Genomic DNA, 16,932 nt, shown 5'->3' with positions numbered 1-16,932 from the left:
CCCGGGGTTGGCACAGAGACAGCAACCAACGCGCATGCGCGGATCCGTGCTGGCCGTGTCACGCCGGCTTTCGAGCACACAGCACTCTGGCGCCGTACTAGCCCCCTAAGAAGGGGTGAATGCCTGGGCCTGGAGGCCCGTTGACGCCGGCATCGCTCACGCCGGTTCTGACGCTGGCATCAACACTTGGCCGGGATTTTGGAGAATCCTGACCCATGTGTCATTTCCTGGAAACCGGTCAGCTGTGTTTAAACCACCTCAGATATTTGAGTTGCAAGCTAATCATTCATTTCCTTTTGGTATTGATTTTATGAGGTTGTGAGTGACAACTTCCGCACAAACACAGCTGTCAGCATTGCTCCATTGTTCTCCCTTCACAGTTGAATAATTCTGAAGTGCTCTAGCACATGGTGCTTCCTGTGTCTGAACCAGCAGGTGTATTGTCCAGGTGAGTGTTACAACAGTAATTGTTTTCGCTGCCTCTGTCTGGACTACTCTCCAGTTTCCTGACAGGGGTCTCTTTTCTTGGGAACTTCCTGTCAGGGGTCACTTTTCTGAGGAGCTTTCTGTCAGGGGTCACTTTTCTGGGGAGCTTCCTGTCAGAGGTCTCTTTTCTGGGGAGCTTACTGTCAGGGGCCACTTTTCTGGGGAGCTTCCTGTCGGGGGTCACTTTTCTGGCGAGCTTCCTGTCAGGGGTCACTTTTCAAGGGAGCTTCCTGTCGGGGGTCACTTTTCTGGGGAGCTTCCTGAGCGGGGTTACTTTTCTCGGGGGGCTTCCTGACAGGGATCACTTTTCTAGGGTCTCTTTGGGGGTATCTTTACTTAGGGGGTCTCAGTGGGGGATCTCTTTATTTATGGGATATCTGGGGGTCTCTTTATTTAGAAGGTCTCTGTGGGGGGCTCTCTTTATTTAAGGGATCCCATTGGGAAGTCCTTTATTTAGAGATCTATTTTGGGGCTGATTGGGGAGTCTGGTGGGGGTGGGAAGTCTTGCATTGTGGAAAGAGAATTGAAATTTCTGTTGGGGAATGGATTTAAGCAGCTGAAATTTATTTTTACAATTTCTGATTCATAACTATTTACAGATATACAAGACAACAAGTGTTACTCAGTCTAAGTCATCAACATTCGCCTCTTGACTCTTAGTCATATGTCCCTTACATTATCATCTGGGTGTTGCTGTTTCCCCAGTCCCACACATTACCCTTTTGGCCATGAGCACTGATGAGCTGGGCGCATGGTCTTGATGCAGCAGACCTCGTCCTTAACCCAAGGGGGTAAATATGTAACATAGGTGACCCCAAAGTCCATCGGAGGGCTGCTACCCCCTACAATGCAAATCCTGCCCCCCAGCCACCCCCCCTCCATCAGAGGCCCCATATCAGACCACCCCCCATCAGACTCCCCAATCAGACTCCCATATCAGAGAACCCATATCAGAGACCACCCATATCAGAGACCCCCACCTTCAGAGACCCCACAAATCAGAAATCAGTCACACTTGCCTGGAATCTGAAGAGCAATCTAGGCAGACACAGTGATAAATCAGTGTTTTCACTTAAACACATTAAAATGCTTTAAACTCCCTCAGATACTTCGATCGGCAAGACTTCTATTCACTTTCAAAGATAATTAGCTTTTAGTAGGCTGTAACTGACAAAGGAATAGTTTCCAGACAGCCAGGTGTATGGATTGTTTATTTTCATCTCCCTTCAAGTTTGAATGTATCTCAAGTACCCTGCTGTGAACCTGACCACAATGTTTATAAACATCTACATATGATTGACAGGTCATCACCACATCAAAAGGAGTTAAGTGCTTTCCGCTGAAAAAAAAGGGAAGCAAAATCACTTATCTCGTAGATGTTTCTAAACATTGTGGATCGCTTCACAGCTGGACTTCGAAATGGATGCCCGATAGCAGGTTTCAAAAGGCATCCCGAGAGCTCCCCGCCATGCATAAATTTGCATGGTAAGGGAGAGTGAATCATTCCTGGGCACAACTCGTACTGCCAGCGCAGACAGGGGCGATTCTTCTCCGGCAGGAGAACTTAGTCGTCTTGCTAACTGGTAGCAGTAATATTGTTCAGAAGTTACACATGCCGATTTATTTCCTAACTCTGCTTTGTTTTCAGTTATAAGGTGGAAACTTAAATATCGACGGTGCATAATCGAGAATAAAATGGTTCCTCCCGCATTAAATTTGAACCATTCATAGATTTCCTTGACCTATCAGCATTTAATCAGTGACATTTCGTGTAAGCCATCCATTTTGCAAGCCCAGTTACAACATAATATATATATAAATACGTATTAGAATTTTACTTATTTCTCTTTTAGTTATGCCCAAGAGTACATGTGTCTCGATACTTAGCCAAAGCATTAAACATTTCTTGTAACATGAAATGTAGGATTGCAAGCAGCAGCTCTTTCAGATAGTAAGAGCTTTCCCAGTAATTCAGAATAGTTGAAAAATAACTGCATTGCACTGGCAATGCAGAACATTATCTTACAATTCAGAACAACATTTTACAAAATAAAAATAACAGTTGAAGGGTGGTTTACCTTGGCCTGGACTTGCTGTCAACCATTGCCAGTAGCAGGGTTTCCGATGCAGCAGAGAATCAGGTGTTGGGGGTAAAGGGGATCAGGGTTCGTGCCTGCACACCAGCAGGAGGATGCACATGGATGCAAATTGGTCCTAATGACCCATTTGTGTCTACTTAGCAGGACAGGCTCCAGATTCTCCAGGCCCTCGTGATTCTCCTGTCCTCTGGGCCGTGAATCACGTGGGTGGGATCACTACTTGTATTTACCAGCATGACCCTAACATGGTGGACCTCACCACGGTCAAGGGGGTAATGCCTTAAGGGAGTTGCACCAAAGTCCATTGAGGGCCACCCTCCCCTCCCGCCACAATGCCAGACCTTCCCAACCCACCCCCACCAGAACCCCTCCCAAAGCCCCCCCCCCCCAGAAACCCCCTAAATAAAGTGACCATGCACAGAGACTCCTAAATAAAGTGACCCCCACAGAGACACCAAAAATAAGGAGACCCCCAGAGACTCCCTAAATAGAGAGACCACCAAGAGACCCCCTAAATAGGTGATGTCCCCTCAGGGTCACCTAAATAGGAGAACCCATGGAGAGCCCGTAGATAGAGTAATCCCTCCCCCAGACACCCCCCAAATTGGGGGACACCCCCCAGAAACCCCCTGAATAAGAGGACCCACCACAGAGATCCCCTAAATAAAGGGACCCCCCCAGGGACCTCCTAAATAAAGGACCACCCTCAAACCCCCCAGAAACGAAACCACTTTCTGGAAGCTAGCGAGCAGTCCAGACAGGGGCAAGTGAAAACAATTACTGTTGTAACACTCGCCTGGGCATATAACTGCTGGCTCAGACAGGGAAAGCAACATGTGTCAATTCTTGGAAAGAGTAAACCAGTGACTTGTTTTTTTAAACGCCTCAGATCTCTGAGCTGCAAGGCATTCCTTCATTTCTCTTGGTGGGCTGTGATTGACAGCTTGAACAAACACAGTTGTCAGCCGTGCTTCATTCATCTTTTTCAAAGTTCAGAAACTCTGAAATGCTCTGAGCACAATGTTTAAAAACATCAACTATTTCAAAGAGAGTTAAGTGCTGTCAAATTCCAGCTGAGCACTTCAAAATCATTCAAGCATGAAGGGGAATGGGGGGGGGCGTTACCTGAAATACACTTAACTCTCTTTAAAGTGGTTGCGTACCTCCGCTCCAGCTGCCTTCCGTACCGTGGCTCTGGCTGCCTTGACTACTTGGGCACTGGCTGTCTCGTGTACCATGGCTCTGGCTGCCTTGACTACTTGGGCACTGGCTGTCTCGTGTACCATGGCTCTGGCTGCCTTGCGTACCTGGGCACCACTGCCTTGGGTACCACAGCTCTGGTTGCCTGGCGTACTGCGGCTCTCGCTGCCTTGCCTACCACGGCTCCATCTGCCTTGCATACCATGGCTCTGGCTGCCTTGTGTACCACTGCTTCAGCTGCCTTTTGTACCTTGGCTCTGGCTGGATTGTGTACCGTCACTCCAGTTGCCTTGCGTACCAGAGCTCCAGCTGCCTGACATACCACGGCTCCAGTTGCCTTGCGTACCAGAGCTCCAGCTGCCTTGGGCACCACTGCTCTGCCTGTATTGCGTGCAGTTGTTCTGGCTACATTGCGTACCACTGCTCCAGCTGCCTTGTGTATCATGGCTCTGGCTACCTTGTATACTAGCACTCCAGCTGCCTTGCGTCATTCTGGCTGTGTTGCATACCGCCGCTCTGCCTGCATTGCGTACTACGGCTCCTGCTGCCTTAAGTACTGCTGGTCCCATTCCCTGTGAGATCCTGAGAGAAGGTTCAGCAGGGGGGATACACAGCCAAAATTAGAAGAGAAAGCAAATCCTGAGTCAGGAAGGCAAATAAATTATAGACCAGTTAAGCCTGAAGGGTGTTTGGCAAGATAGGATGGTATTTATTTTAATGCAAGGAGTTTGACAATCAAGGCAGGTGAGTTGAGGACACACATTTAAACACAGGGATATGATGTCATGGTTGAGGGAGGGGCAGGATTGACATTGGCAGCTCAATATTCCAGGATATAGGCGGCAGGATTCTCCGTTCCTGAGACTAAGTGTTGACGCCGGGATAGGATTCGTGGACTTCCTCGAGAACAAAACTGGCGCCGCATCTGGACCAATTGAGAGACTGTTTAGGGGCTAGCACCGGCGCCACATGGAACACAATCAATTCCAATGCGAAATAGTGCCGGATTCGCTGGATTCGCGATTGACACTCAGGAGGCTGACAAGCTGCAGCCGCATATACAGACTTCACTCCCCACACACACCATGCCAGCCAATAAGATGGCACTAGTTGTGCTGGAGCATAATCATCCTGCTGATGGGTCAGCTGGGGCTAGAGGGCACCTGGGAGGGAGGGGGGGGGGGTGGCCTGGGGGGCACCCATATGACCTGTGGCCCTAACACAGTGGGCAATCTACGGTGTGCACAGCTGCACGGCTGCCTTGCAGGCTGTGGCAATGGTGTTCTGTGCCCATCCACTCCGACCCCATAGCCCACCTCCTGGCCACCCCCCCACTACACCCCCTGGCCCTGGCAGAAGCCCCCTTGTCGGCGGCAAGCATAAGCTAGCCTCGCCTTTGGGAATTTGCTTGGTGGAGGCGGAGAATCTCAGAGGCCCCAGAGAATACCGGGTCAGGTCTGCTAATGATATGCCAAGGGTGTTTACTGTACATGCGAAGTGGAACGCACTGACGCCGCTGTCGAGGCACCGGAGAATTGCGATTTGGCGTGAAACCGGCGCCTACCATGATTTCAGCGTCAAAACCGATTCTCTGCCCAATTGTGTTTCCCGATTCCAGTGTCAACCAAGAAAGAATCCGTCCACAATCTTTAGGCGAGACACGGAAGGATGTAAAATAGGAGGTGGTGGCGCAGTTTTGACCAGGAATTCAATTACAGCAGTAAGGATGGACGACATCTTAGAAGGCTCTTCAAATTAAGCCATATGGGTAGAACGTAAGAACCAAAAAGAAGCAATCACATTGATGGGAGTGTTATTTAGGCTCCCTAACAGTCCAAGTGGAATACAAGAGCAGATATGTAGGCAAATTTCAGTGATGTGTAAAAGTAATAGGGAGTGATAGTGGAGGGATTTCAACTTCCCCAACATTGGACGCCAGTTTTGTTCTCGAGGGTGTCCACGAATCGTACCCCGGCGTCAACACTTAGTCTCAGGAACGGAAAATCCTGCCGCCCATATCCTGGAATATTGAGCTGCCAATGTCAATCCTGCCCTTCCCTCGGCCATGACACTGATGTAGTCATGGTGTAAAAGGTTTAGAGGCAGCGGAATTCTTAAAAGGCATCCAGGAGAACCTTTTAAGCCAGTGCATAGTAGGTCCTGCGAGAGAGGGGGTGGTCCTGGACTTAAGTTTAGAGTCAAGATTAATTTCAGGCCTATTCTTGTCTTTTCCATAACAGAGCTCTAAACTGGGGGAAGGCTGATTTTAATAAGATCAGATATGATTTGGCCAGAGTGGACTGGGAGTAGACACTTACGGCAGATATTGAAGGCTCAAAACAGCAGACGCCTTAGAGGTGTATAGAATGTGCAAGAGGGAACTTAAAAAGGAAATTAGAAGAACAAAAAGGAGACATGAAAGGATACTGGCAGGTTAAATAAAGGACAATCCTAAATTATTCTACAAGTAGATTAAGGGTAAAAGGATAACTGGGGAAAGAGTAGGGCCCATTAAGGACCACATTGGTAATGTGTGTGTGGAGCTGGCAGGTGTATGTAGGGTTCTAGGTGTCAGTGTTAACTAGGGATGATGTGGGTATAGAAATCAGGGAGAAGGACTGTGATAAAATTAAATAAATTAACATAGACAGAGTAGAGGTTCTGAGTCATTTGGCAGGCTTAAAAGTAGATAAACCTCCAGGTCTGGATGAAACGTATTGAGTGAGGCAAGGGAGGAAATAACAGGGGCACTGGCAATAATTTTCAATTCCTCTCTGGTCACAGGAAAGGTGCCGGAGGACTGGAGGAGAGCCATTGTGGTACCATTATTCAAGAAGGAAGGAAGGGATAAACAAGGAAACTACAGGCCTGTCAGTCAAACCTCAGTGGTGGAGAAACTATTGGGAGCAAATCTGAGAGACAGGATGAATCTGCATTTGGAGAGACAGGGATTAATCAAGAACAGTGAGCATGGTTTTGTTAAAGGGAGATCATGTCTGACCAACTTGATTGAATTTTTCTCAGAGGTGACCAGGTGTGTGGATGAGGGCAATGCATTTGCCATAGTCTACTTGGATTTCAGCAAGGCTTTTGATAAGGTCCCAATTGGGAGACTGATAGCAAAGGTAAGAGCCCATGGGATCCAAAGATTTTTGGCAAATTGCATCCAAAATTGGTGACAGGAAGCAGAGGGTGATGGTCGAGAGTGTTTATCTGACTGGAAGTCTTGTCCAGGGGGGTCCCACAGTGATCAGTGTTGGGGCTCTTGCTGTTTGTGGTTTATATAAATGATTTAGACATAAACATAGGAGGGTTGATCAGTAAGTTTGCAGATGATATGAAAATTGGTGGGGTGGTAGATAGTGAGAATAGCCTTAGATTATAGGAGAATATAGATGGGCTGGTCAAATGGGCTGATCAGTGGCAAATGGAATTCAATCCAGGTAAGTGTGAGGTGATGCACTTGGGTTGGACAAACAAGGCAAGGGAATACATGATAAATGGCAGGACCTTGGAAAGCTCCGAGGATCAGCGGGATCTTGGTGTGCATGAACACCTGTTCCTTAAGGTAGCAGGACAGGTGGATAAAGTATTTCAGAAAGCATATGGTATACTTGCCTTCATTAGCCAAGGCATAGAGTTTAAGAGCAGGGAGGTTATGCTGGAACTGTATAAAATATTGGTTAGGCCACAGCTCGTTCTGGAATGCACATTACAGGAGGCATGTGATAGTACTGAAAGGGTGCAAAGGAGATTTACCAGGATGTTGCCTGGGCTGGAGAGTGTCAGTTATGTAGAGAGATTGGATAGACTGAGGGTGATTTCCTTGGAGCAGAGGAGACTGAGGTGGGACGTGATTGAGATGTATGAAATTATGAGGACATAGAATAGACGGGAAGAAACATTTCCCCTTAGTACAGGGGTTAATGTCCAGGGGGCATAGATTTAAGGTAAGGGGCAGGAGGTTTGGAGGGGATGTGAGGAAGAACCATTTCACCTCGAGAGTGGTAGAAGTCTGGAACTCGCTGCCTAAAAGGGTGGTTGAGGAAGTGGACTTCATAACATATAAGAAATATTTAGATGTGCACTTGCAATGCCAAACAAGGCTATGGGCCGAGTGCTGGATAATGGGATTAGAATACGTAGGTGGTTGTTTTTGAGCGGTGCAGGGATGATGGGCTGAAGGGCCATTTTTGTGCTGTAGACCTCTATGACTATGATACACTGCAGTAACTTGCCAAAGCTTCTTCGAGAGCACCTTCCAAACTCGGCAACCTCTACTATTTAGATCTGGAGCATTGTGTACAGCTTTGGTCTCCTTGCCTAAGGAAGGATACATTTGTCATAGAGGGAGTGAAACAAAGGTTCATCAGCTTGAACTCTGGGGTGGCAGCAGTGTCCTATGAGGAGAAATTGAATATACTAGGCCTGTATTCTCTTGAGTTTAGAAGAATGAGAGATGGTCTCATTGAATCATACAAAACTCTTAGAGTTCACAACAGGGTAGATGCAGGAAGGATGTTTACCCTTGCTGTGAGATCCAGAACCAGGGTACACAGTCTCAGAATAAGAGGTCGACCAGTTAGCACTGAGATGAGGAGGAATTTCTTTGAATCTTTGGAATTCTCTACCCCAGAGGGCTGTGGAGGTTCAGTCATTGAGTATATTCAAGGCAGCGACCGATAGATTTCTACATATTAAAGACGTCAAGCGGATAGTGCAGCAAAATGACGTTGAAGTAGATAATCAGACCTGATCTCGTTGAATGGCGGAGCAGGCTTGAGGGGCCAAATGGCTTACCCTGCTCCTATTTCTAATGTTTCTATAAATACTGTAGCTACAAGAACAGGTCAGAGGGAGGACTTATGCAGCAAGACTCCCAAAGCCCATCCTCATCAGGAATGTGATGGAATATTCTCCACTTAACTGAATGACTCAGTTCCAACAGCACTCAAGAAGCTTGACACCATCCAGGCTTGATTGGTATTGTCATAATATGCACCCATGCACACCATGAGGTAAAAGCAGGCAGTGACAGACACCCAGGTGAGTCAATCAATATACAGAACAGAACGCGACCAATCACCAGACAGAACAGCAGAGAGAGGCTTCCAACTATAAAACACACGAGGCATCAGCACTCCGCCTCTTTCCACTGGTGATAGCTGTAGTGACAGTCAGGGTGTACAAATCATTCAACACCTTCTACACGTGGATCAGAGTTAGCCTGGTCTAGATAGTTAGTGTTAGTTTACTTAGAGGAATAGTGAGTCAACCCACAGGCAGCTGTGTGTTTCGTTACTGGAGTTCAATAAATCATATTGAACCAACACCTATGTTTGGTGTATGCGTTACATCTGCATCAAGATCACGGGGCCAGTGCGGACCAGAACAGTTTTCTCAGCCCTGCAACTGTGCTAACGTTTGCGAGCACCACCGGCATGCTGGGGAACATTCAACAGCTGGAACAGCCAACTGTATAGACTGTGGACTCTTGAGACTGTTAAATCTACCTTTTTATAATGGGTTTAAAAATCGCATCCATAAATGTGCGAAGCATCAAAGATACTTCGCGGTGTGTAGCCTCACTCAACTATTTAGCAAATGTGAAAGCTGACCTACTGTTCCTGCAGGAGTGCGGAATTCCGCACCTCAGCAACTACAGGCGCTGGTCGAGCTGGTGGTCCCATGGGCCATCCATCTGGTCAGGAGGAAATGACTGCCGCTCCTCCGGCCTGGGTATTCTGCTGCGGGGAGGTAACTTCACCATTTCCGACGTTAAGGAGGTGGTGGGCGGACGCCTCCTCGTAGCAGACGTGAAATACAAAAACACCCCTCTCAGACTTATTAATGTGTACGCCCCGGCCGTAAAAAGTGAGCGGCTGGCAGTCCTTCAGCAACTCCCACTGCTGTTGGCCACCTCCAAGCCGGTCATCCTGGGCGGTGACTTCAACTGCATCATCGATGCGGCTGGACAATCCAGCAGAGCCGACAGCAAACTAGACCCTACGTCCAGACTCCTGATGGAAACGGTAAAATACGCCAAGCTGTTCGATGTCTGCAGCAACCCTGCAGACGGAGCGCAGCGTAGATACACATGGTCACGGCCAGACGGGTCCGTCCGCTCCAGGATAGACTTCTTCTTTGTGTCCCGAGCTTTCACGGTCAGGTCCACCGACGTAAGGCCGGTGTTCTTCTCTGACCACTGCCTCCTACTGGCTGACTGCCACCTGCAGGAAGACCAGGGGGTAGGCAGGGGGACATGGAAGCTAAATGCAAAACTGCTGACCCCTGAGAACCTCGAGGAACTCAGGAGGGATTACAAGGGTTGGAGAATCGTGAAACCCCTCTTTGAGGCCCCACATCTCTGGTGGAAAGCAATCAAGGGGAATATCAAGAGGTTTTTCATCCTCAAGGGCGTTCAAAAGGTGAGAGAGAGACGAGGGGTCATGTCCAGGCTCCAGAAAAGTATGCAGAATTTGCTCCAGCTGCAGTCGATGGGGGGTGGATGTCAAGGAGGATCTCCAAGAGGTGAAGAGCCAGCAAGCCTTGCTCTACACCTCGGAGGCCTCCAAGGTTATCACCCGTTCCAGAGTCCGCTCCGTGGAGCAAGACGAAAAGTGCTCACGTTTCTTCTTCCAAAAGGTACACAGAGAGACCTCTGTGATCAGCAGCCTGAAGGAAGAAGATGGCTCTGTAAAGTCATCGCAGTCTGACATCCTGAGGATCAGCCAATCCTTTTATGCCGGACTGTATGACCTGAAGCCAACAGATAGCACTGTTTCCCAGACCTTCCTGTCGACTCTCACGGAGGTCATAGGCGACAGCGAGCTGGAAAACCTGGACAAACCACTAACTCTGGATGAGCTGACAAAGGCCGCCAAGTCCTTCGAGACGAGGAAAGGCATCATCACCCTCATCTACAAGCAGAAGGGGGAAAGGGAAGAAATTCGAAATTGGCGACCCATTTCACTGTTGAATGTGGATTACAAAATTCTAGCCAAGGTCATCGCCAATCGGGTCAGGTCTGCTCTGGAGTCGGTGATCCACCCTGACCAGACCTGTGCTGTGCCCGGCAGGAAGATCTCTGATAGCCTCGCGCTACTCAGGGATACGATCGCCTACGTGCAGGACAGGAGGGTGGACACTTGCCTCATCAGCCTTGACCAGGAGAAGGCTTTTGACAGAATATCGCACACCTACATGATGGATGTGCTCTCCAAAATGGGGTTTGGGGAGGGAATTCGCAATTGGATCAAACTGCTCTACACAAACATCTATAGCGCAGTCTCAATCAATGGGTGGGAATCAGAAAAGTTCCAGATCAAATCCGGAGTCAGGCAGGGCTGCCCTCTCTCCTCTGCCCTTTTTGTGTGCTGCATAGAACCTTTTGCCGAGTCCATCAGGAAGGATCCGGGTATAAGGGGAGTGACGATCCCAGGCAGTGGAGGCATGCAAGTCAAGGCCTCCCTGTACATGGACGACGTTTCCGTCTTCTGCTCGGATCCTGCGTCTGTATGCAGGCTCTTGACCACCTGCGACCAGTTTGAACTGGCCTCGGGAGCCAAGGTAAACCGTGGCAAGAGTTTTGGGACATCCTTTCATGCAGCGTAAGAGGTAGACAACGTTGGCCGAGTCGCACAAGTATGTACCACATACCTGGTGGGTGGTGTTCTCACAATTAATGGTGGTACCCATGTTGATGATCTGGCACGTCTTGCAGAGACTGCCATGACAGGGTTGTGTGGTGTCGTGGTCACTGTTCTGAAGGCTGGGTAGTTTGCTGTAAATAATGGTTTGAGGTTGCGCGATTGTTTGAAGGCAGGTAGTGGGGGTGTGGGGATAACCTTGGCAAGATGTTCGTCTTCATCGATGACGAGGATTGTCATCTGCTAATTGGCCAACCTGTCTTTCCTGGAGGGTTTGCACACATGAAGCCTGGAGCGCTCAAGGGAAATACAAAAACCAATAGACTGCATCTACCTTCATGACCCACTGACATTTTTCCTGGTTTAAGCTCCCAAACACCAAAACCCATATGCTTTTCCCAGATGCTGTGCCTCTCTCCACAGCTGCTGCCTGATCAGCTGAGTATTTCCAGCATTTTCTGTTTTTCTCACAATCCTGCTTCTGCTGGTTTCAATTTTTATAAACACACATCCAGTCATCATTCAGGTCCCCACAAAAATATTTGACCCAATCCAGTCCCAATATCCTCTTTATTTCATGGTTGATTGGGAATCCAATCACAGATCTTACTGAGTAAAGATTAAAATGCTTGCTGCAAGTTACTCAGCTTCTGCAACATAGATTCCACTCTTGCATGTAATGGGCAACAGTGCAAAGGCAGATTAAGTAAAATAAAATAAAGCCAGGTTGATCAACTCTCCGTCAGATTAATAAGATACGTTTTAATAAATTGGAGCTCTACAAAATCATATGATAAATTACCCAATCTCCCAGGCAGAAGATACTAATTATCAAAAGTGAATATATCAGAAATCCATACCTGAATTTTATATATCTTCTCAAGGATAAACTAACTTCATTCCAACACTAGAGTCGCTTTAGCTATGAATTATCATGAAACAAGAATGTAGCTTACTTTTATACCCTGTGTAGATACCGTATCTGTTGAATTTAGTTCAAAGTTGAGCAACTCAGGTGAAAAGTTGAAATGTTGTTTTAGATCATTTGTAAAAATTTACAACTTGATGATAATCCTTTGGTGATAAGGAATCGTAAAAGGTCTGACTCAAAACCTCAAAAATATGTTAATGATTCATTTTATTAATGGATGACTTGTCGCTGTTGTATGCAATGTACAAAGGCCTCATTCTACTTTTACTCTACATGATGTATTTATAGGCTTGTGTTAATAGACATTGATGACAACCACTTACATTTATACCTACATTTGAAATAGGTAAATGTCCAAAATGCTTAATGAAAAGAAGAACATTGGGATCAAGGCATTGAAATTGTTTGAGATAATGTTAATCTAAGCCATTTGGTGGCAAACTGATGAGATTGTATTGGCTGCATGGTTTATACTTCTTCTGAGGTGATTAAGCATCAGTTGATATTGGGCTTTTTTAATAAGCATTTTATTGAGGTATTTTTTGGTATTATAACAACAACACAATAAACAATATACATGGGACTATAAACATAGTGCAAAAGCCGTCTCCCTCCCTTACAGGTCCCACCTTTATTAATCCCCTACGCAAAGATAAACTAAACCCCCACCCCCTCACCCCCTCTTCTGCTGATGATTAATTTTCCGAGAAGTCCACGAATGGTTGCCACCTCCAGTCGAACCCTAACAGTGACCCTCTCTAGGCGAACTTGATTTTCTCCAAACATAGAAAGCTAGCCATGTCCGATGGCCAGGTCTCCGACTTCGGGGGCTTTGAGTCACTCCAAGCTAATAGTATCCGTCTCCGGGCTACCAGGGAAGCAAAGGCCAGAACATCTGCCTCTTTCTCCTACTGAATACCCAGGTCTTCCGACACCCCGAAAATCGCCACCTCTGGACACAGCGCCACCCTTGTTTTTAACACCGTGAACATGACATCTGCAAATCCCTGCCAAAACCCCGGTTATAACCTGCCGACTTACCATTGGCTGGGGACTAATGACAATCCCACAATCCTGTGGGAGTATGAGCTTCCCCAATGAGGGGGGCGGAGAAACCATTAGTAAACTCCAAGTCTAAATACAGCTGGCCAGTTTAGGAACCAGCAGGAAGGAGTGTGCAGCAAGGGAAGTTGCTGCTGCTGCTGTCATATATATATGTTATTGTAAATAAATGTTATTACTTTGTATCTTTAAAACTTGTGCTGGGTTCTTCGTGGCCCTCACAAAACTGGCGACGAAGGTTAAAGTGAATAGCTGTCTACACTGCTGAAGCCACCTGCCTGGATTTTTGTTGGATACAGGTTGGAAGTTGTTTTCTATTATACCATGCCTCTGTACGGACGTTTGGATGTTTTTGATGCTGCGCTGGAAAGCTGGAACCAGTACATACAACAGATGCGTTACTATTTCCGGGCAAACAATATCACCGTGAACGAGCGCCAGGTGGTCATATTGCTCACCGCCTGCGGCCCGCATACGTTTGGGGTGATTAGGAGCCTTACGTACCCAGCTGCGCTGGACACCAAAACGTTTGATGAACTTGTGAATATAGTGGGGCAACATTTTAACCCAACCCCGTCCACGATAGTCCAGCGTTACCGGTTTAATACCGCTGAGAGGACTCCTGGAGAATCCCTTGTCGATTTTCTATCCAGGCTACGCAGGATTGCGGAGTACTGTGACTATGGTGAGACCTTGTCAGGAATGTTACGTGACCGTTTGGTTTGCGGTATTAACAATGCGGCCACCCAGAGAAAGTTGTTAGCTGAGCCAACATTGACTTTTCAACAGGCCATTCAAATAGTATTGTCCCGAGAGAGCGCAGAATGAGGAGTGCAGGGGCTACAGGGAATGGAAGTGCATGCCTTGGGGCGCAACCCCTTCCGTCCGAAAACGTCCCCCCGCACTCCTTTTTTTTCTTTTTAAATTTTTTAAAAATTCTCCTCCTTTTTCACGTTTTCTCCCACATTTACATCCATCAACAATAAACAATAATCGGCAAGATATGTCAATCCCCATAATAATAACAATCCCATCTACCCACCAACCCCCAAACCTCAACCCGCATGTTTACATAAACAAATGGCAAAAAGGAATCAGGGATTACCCCCCCCCCCCCCTCCCCCACCGCAGGTCTCAAGCTCCTCCTGTCCACTGCCTCTTGTAAAACTCCTCCTCCCAACCTCGGTTCCTTCCCCCCCCCAACTTTCCACCCGGCTAGACCACTCGGACCCCGTTCTGCCAGGCTCCGATGGCCGCAGCCCCTCCCCCCACCTGACTCCTGTTCACTGGCTGGCTTAAACCGGCCAACGTGGAGGCCCCCGCCCGGGTCCCTTTCCCACTTGCCCTGCCTAGGAAAGCTCAAAGATCCCCTTTTAGCACACAAACCCTGCATATCCACCTACACCCCAAAGAGCTCTCATTTCGAGTGAAAGTCCCGTCCCTTCCCTCGTCCAAATATATACCACATTGGCTCCTTTAATCTCTACACCCGCGCGCAGTGATACAAAAAAGAAGAAAATACAGTCACGAGGTTACATCGGCACATGGCCATTCCTCAATTTGTCAGTTCTGCCACAGTCCTTCTGCTTTCGCAAACTCCTCCGCTGCTTCCGCCGTTCCAAAATAAAAGTCCCTGAGCTTGTAAGTCAACCTTAGCTTCGCTGGATATACAATGCCGCACTGCACCTTGCTAATGTACAGTGTCCTCTTCACCCGGTTGAAGGCAGCCCGCCTCCTTGCGAGCTCCACCGTAATGTCCTGGTATACACGTATAACAGCTCCAGCCCACTGCACCACCCGCTTCTGCTTGGCCCAGCTCAAGACCTTCTCCTTCACTCTGTACCTACGGAAGCACAGAGTCACCGCCCTTGGCGGCTCACTCGCCTTTGGTATAGGCCTCCACGACCGATGAGCCCGATCCAGTTCATATCGGGAGGGATCCTCCCCCTCCCCCAATAATTTTGCCAGCATTGCGGCAAAGTACTCAGTCGGCTTCTGTCCTTCAACTCCTTCGGGCAGCCCGACAATCCTCAAATTCTGTCGCCTGGATCTGTTTTCCAGGTCTTCCATTTTTCCTGGTGACCCCGCGGTGACCTTTCCACTCCCCGTCGGACCTCCACCTGTTTTTTTTCCGGCCGTTTTCTTGCTCACCCTCGACATTTTCTTTGTTCCTTTTTCCCTCCTGTGTCTCCACTGTGCATCCTCCGTGCCTTCTCCCTTCTTCTGCGGACCGGGCTTAAAGCCCCGAAAATGCCGTTGCCGACCGGGAGCCCTCCATTGTGCGGCCGCCTCCCGCCCGCCGTCACCGGAAGTCTCCCCCCGCACTCCTGCGGTACCTTGGGTGAGGCAACGTCCGGACCGACGCCAGTGGCCGTCGGACATTCCTCCCAGAAGAGAGCCTTCTCCAGAACCAATGGATGAGGAGCCATGTCCGTGTCAGACTTGTAGGCGCCGACACCGTCGCGGACGGCGGTCCTGGGGGCGCCAGAGGCGCCGTCGTTCCGACCGAAACTGGGACCAGCCCAGGGGCCGTAACTGGGACCAGCCCAGGGGCCGTACGTTCCATGTGGATGAACCTGCGGCGACTACTCCCGAGGACGTGGAGACGGAGGACGACTGCCTGCAGCTGCATTGTGTGGCAGCTCCCTGTGTGGCCCCCATTAAGGTGACAGTACGGGTCAATGGCCACCCGCTTGAGATGGAGTTGGACACTGGCACAGCGGTCTCCGTGATCGCCCAGAGGACATTCGACCGCATCAAGCAGGGTATACAGACCCTTACATTAACCGACTCATAGGCCAGGTTGGCCACCTACACGGGGGAACCACTGGACATTGCAGGAACTACAATGACCCCTGTTGTTTATGGACGCCAGTAGGGGCGTTTCCCACTTATCGTGATGCGCGGCCATGGGCCCAGCCTGTTGGGTCGGGACTGGTTGCGCCATTTGCGGTTGCAATGGCAGCACATCCTCTAAACAGTTTCTGGAGGGTTGACTGAGGTGCTAGGATGATACCCAGATCTATTCCAGCCTTGTTTGGGGAAAATAAAAGGGGCCGTAGCCCGTATCCAAGTCGAACCAGGAGCCACGCCGTGCTATTTCCGGGCGTGCCCGGTGCCTTACGCCTTGCTCGAGAAGGTAGAAGGGGAGCTCACTCGTTTGGAGAGTTTGGGTATTATCAGGCCCATCCATTTTGCTGACTGGGCAGCACCAATTGTACCTGTAATGAAGCCAGATGCCACAGTTCGCTTGTGTGGCGACTATAAACATACAGTGAATACGGCTTCCCGACTCGACTGATATCCAATGCCTCGCATAGAGGATCTCTACGCGAAGCTTGCAGGTGGACTCTCGTCCACAAAATTAGATATGAGTCACACCTACCTGCAGTTGGAGCTGGACCCTGTCTCCCGACCATATGTAACGATTAATACACACCGGGGCCTGTATGAATATACATGGTTGCCCTTTGGAGTATCCTCTGCCTGCGCAATTTTTCAACGT

The 16,932-nt window shown here is 48.7% G+C and overlaps 1 protein-coding gene across 2 annotated transcripts in view; it reads right to left on the bottom strand.

Annotated features, from left to right (window-relative positions):
• The window catches only part of LOC140391684 (high affinity choline transporter 1-like), a 57,193-nt gene extending 44,857 nt beyond the window's left edge, over nt 1-12,336 (bottom strand). Inside the window, exon 1 of one of the 2 annotated variants that reach the window (XM_072476427.1) lies at nt 12,295-12,336. The gene's annotated coding sequence lies outside the window, so the exon portion shown is untranslated. The remainder of the gene's footprint in view (nt 1-12,294) is intronic. The other variant, XM_072476426.1, reaches the window with a different exon arrangement.
• Between the last annotated feature and the right edge of the window lie 4,596 nt (nt 12,337-16,932).

This window comes from Scyliorhinus torazame, chromosome 15, assembly GCF_047496885.1.
Source record: "Scyliorhinus torazame isolate Kashiwa2021f chromosome 15, sScyTor2.1, whole genome shotgun sequence".
Lineage (NCBI taxonomy): Eukaryota > Metazoa > Chordata > Chondrichthyes > Carcharhiniformes > Scyliorhinidae > Scyliorhinus > Scyliorhinus torazame.
Note: the sequence above shows the minus strand (reverse complement) of the source record. Positions and strands in the feature narration are given on the sequence as shown.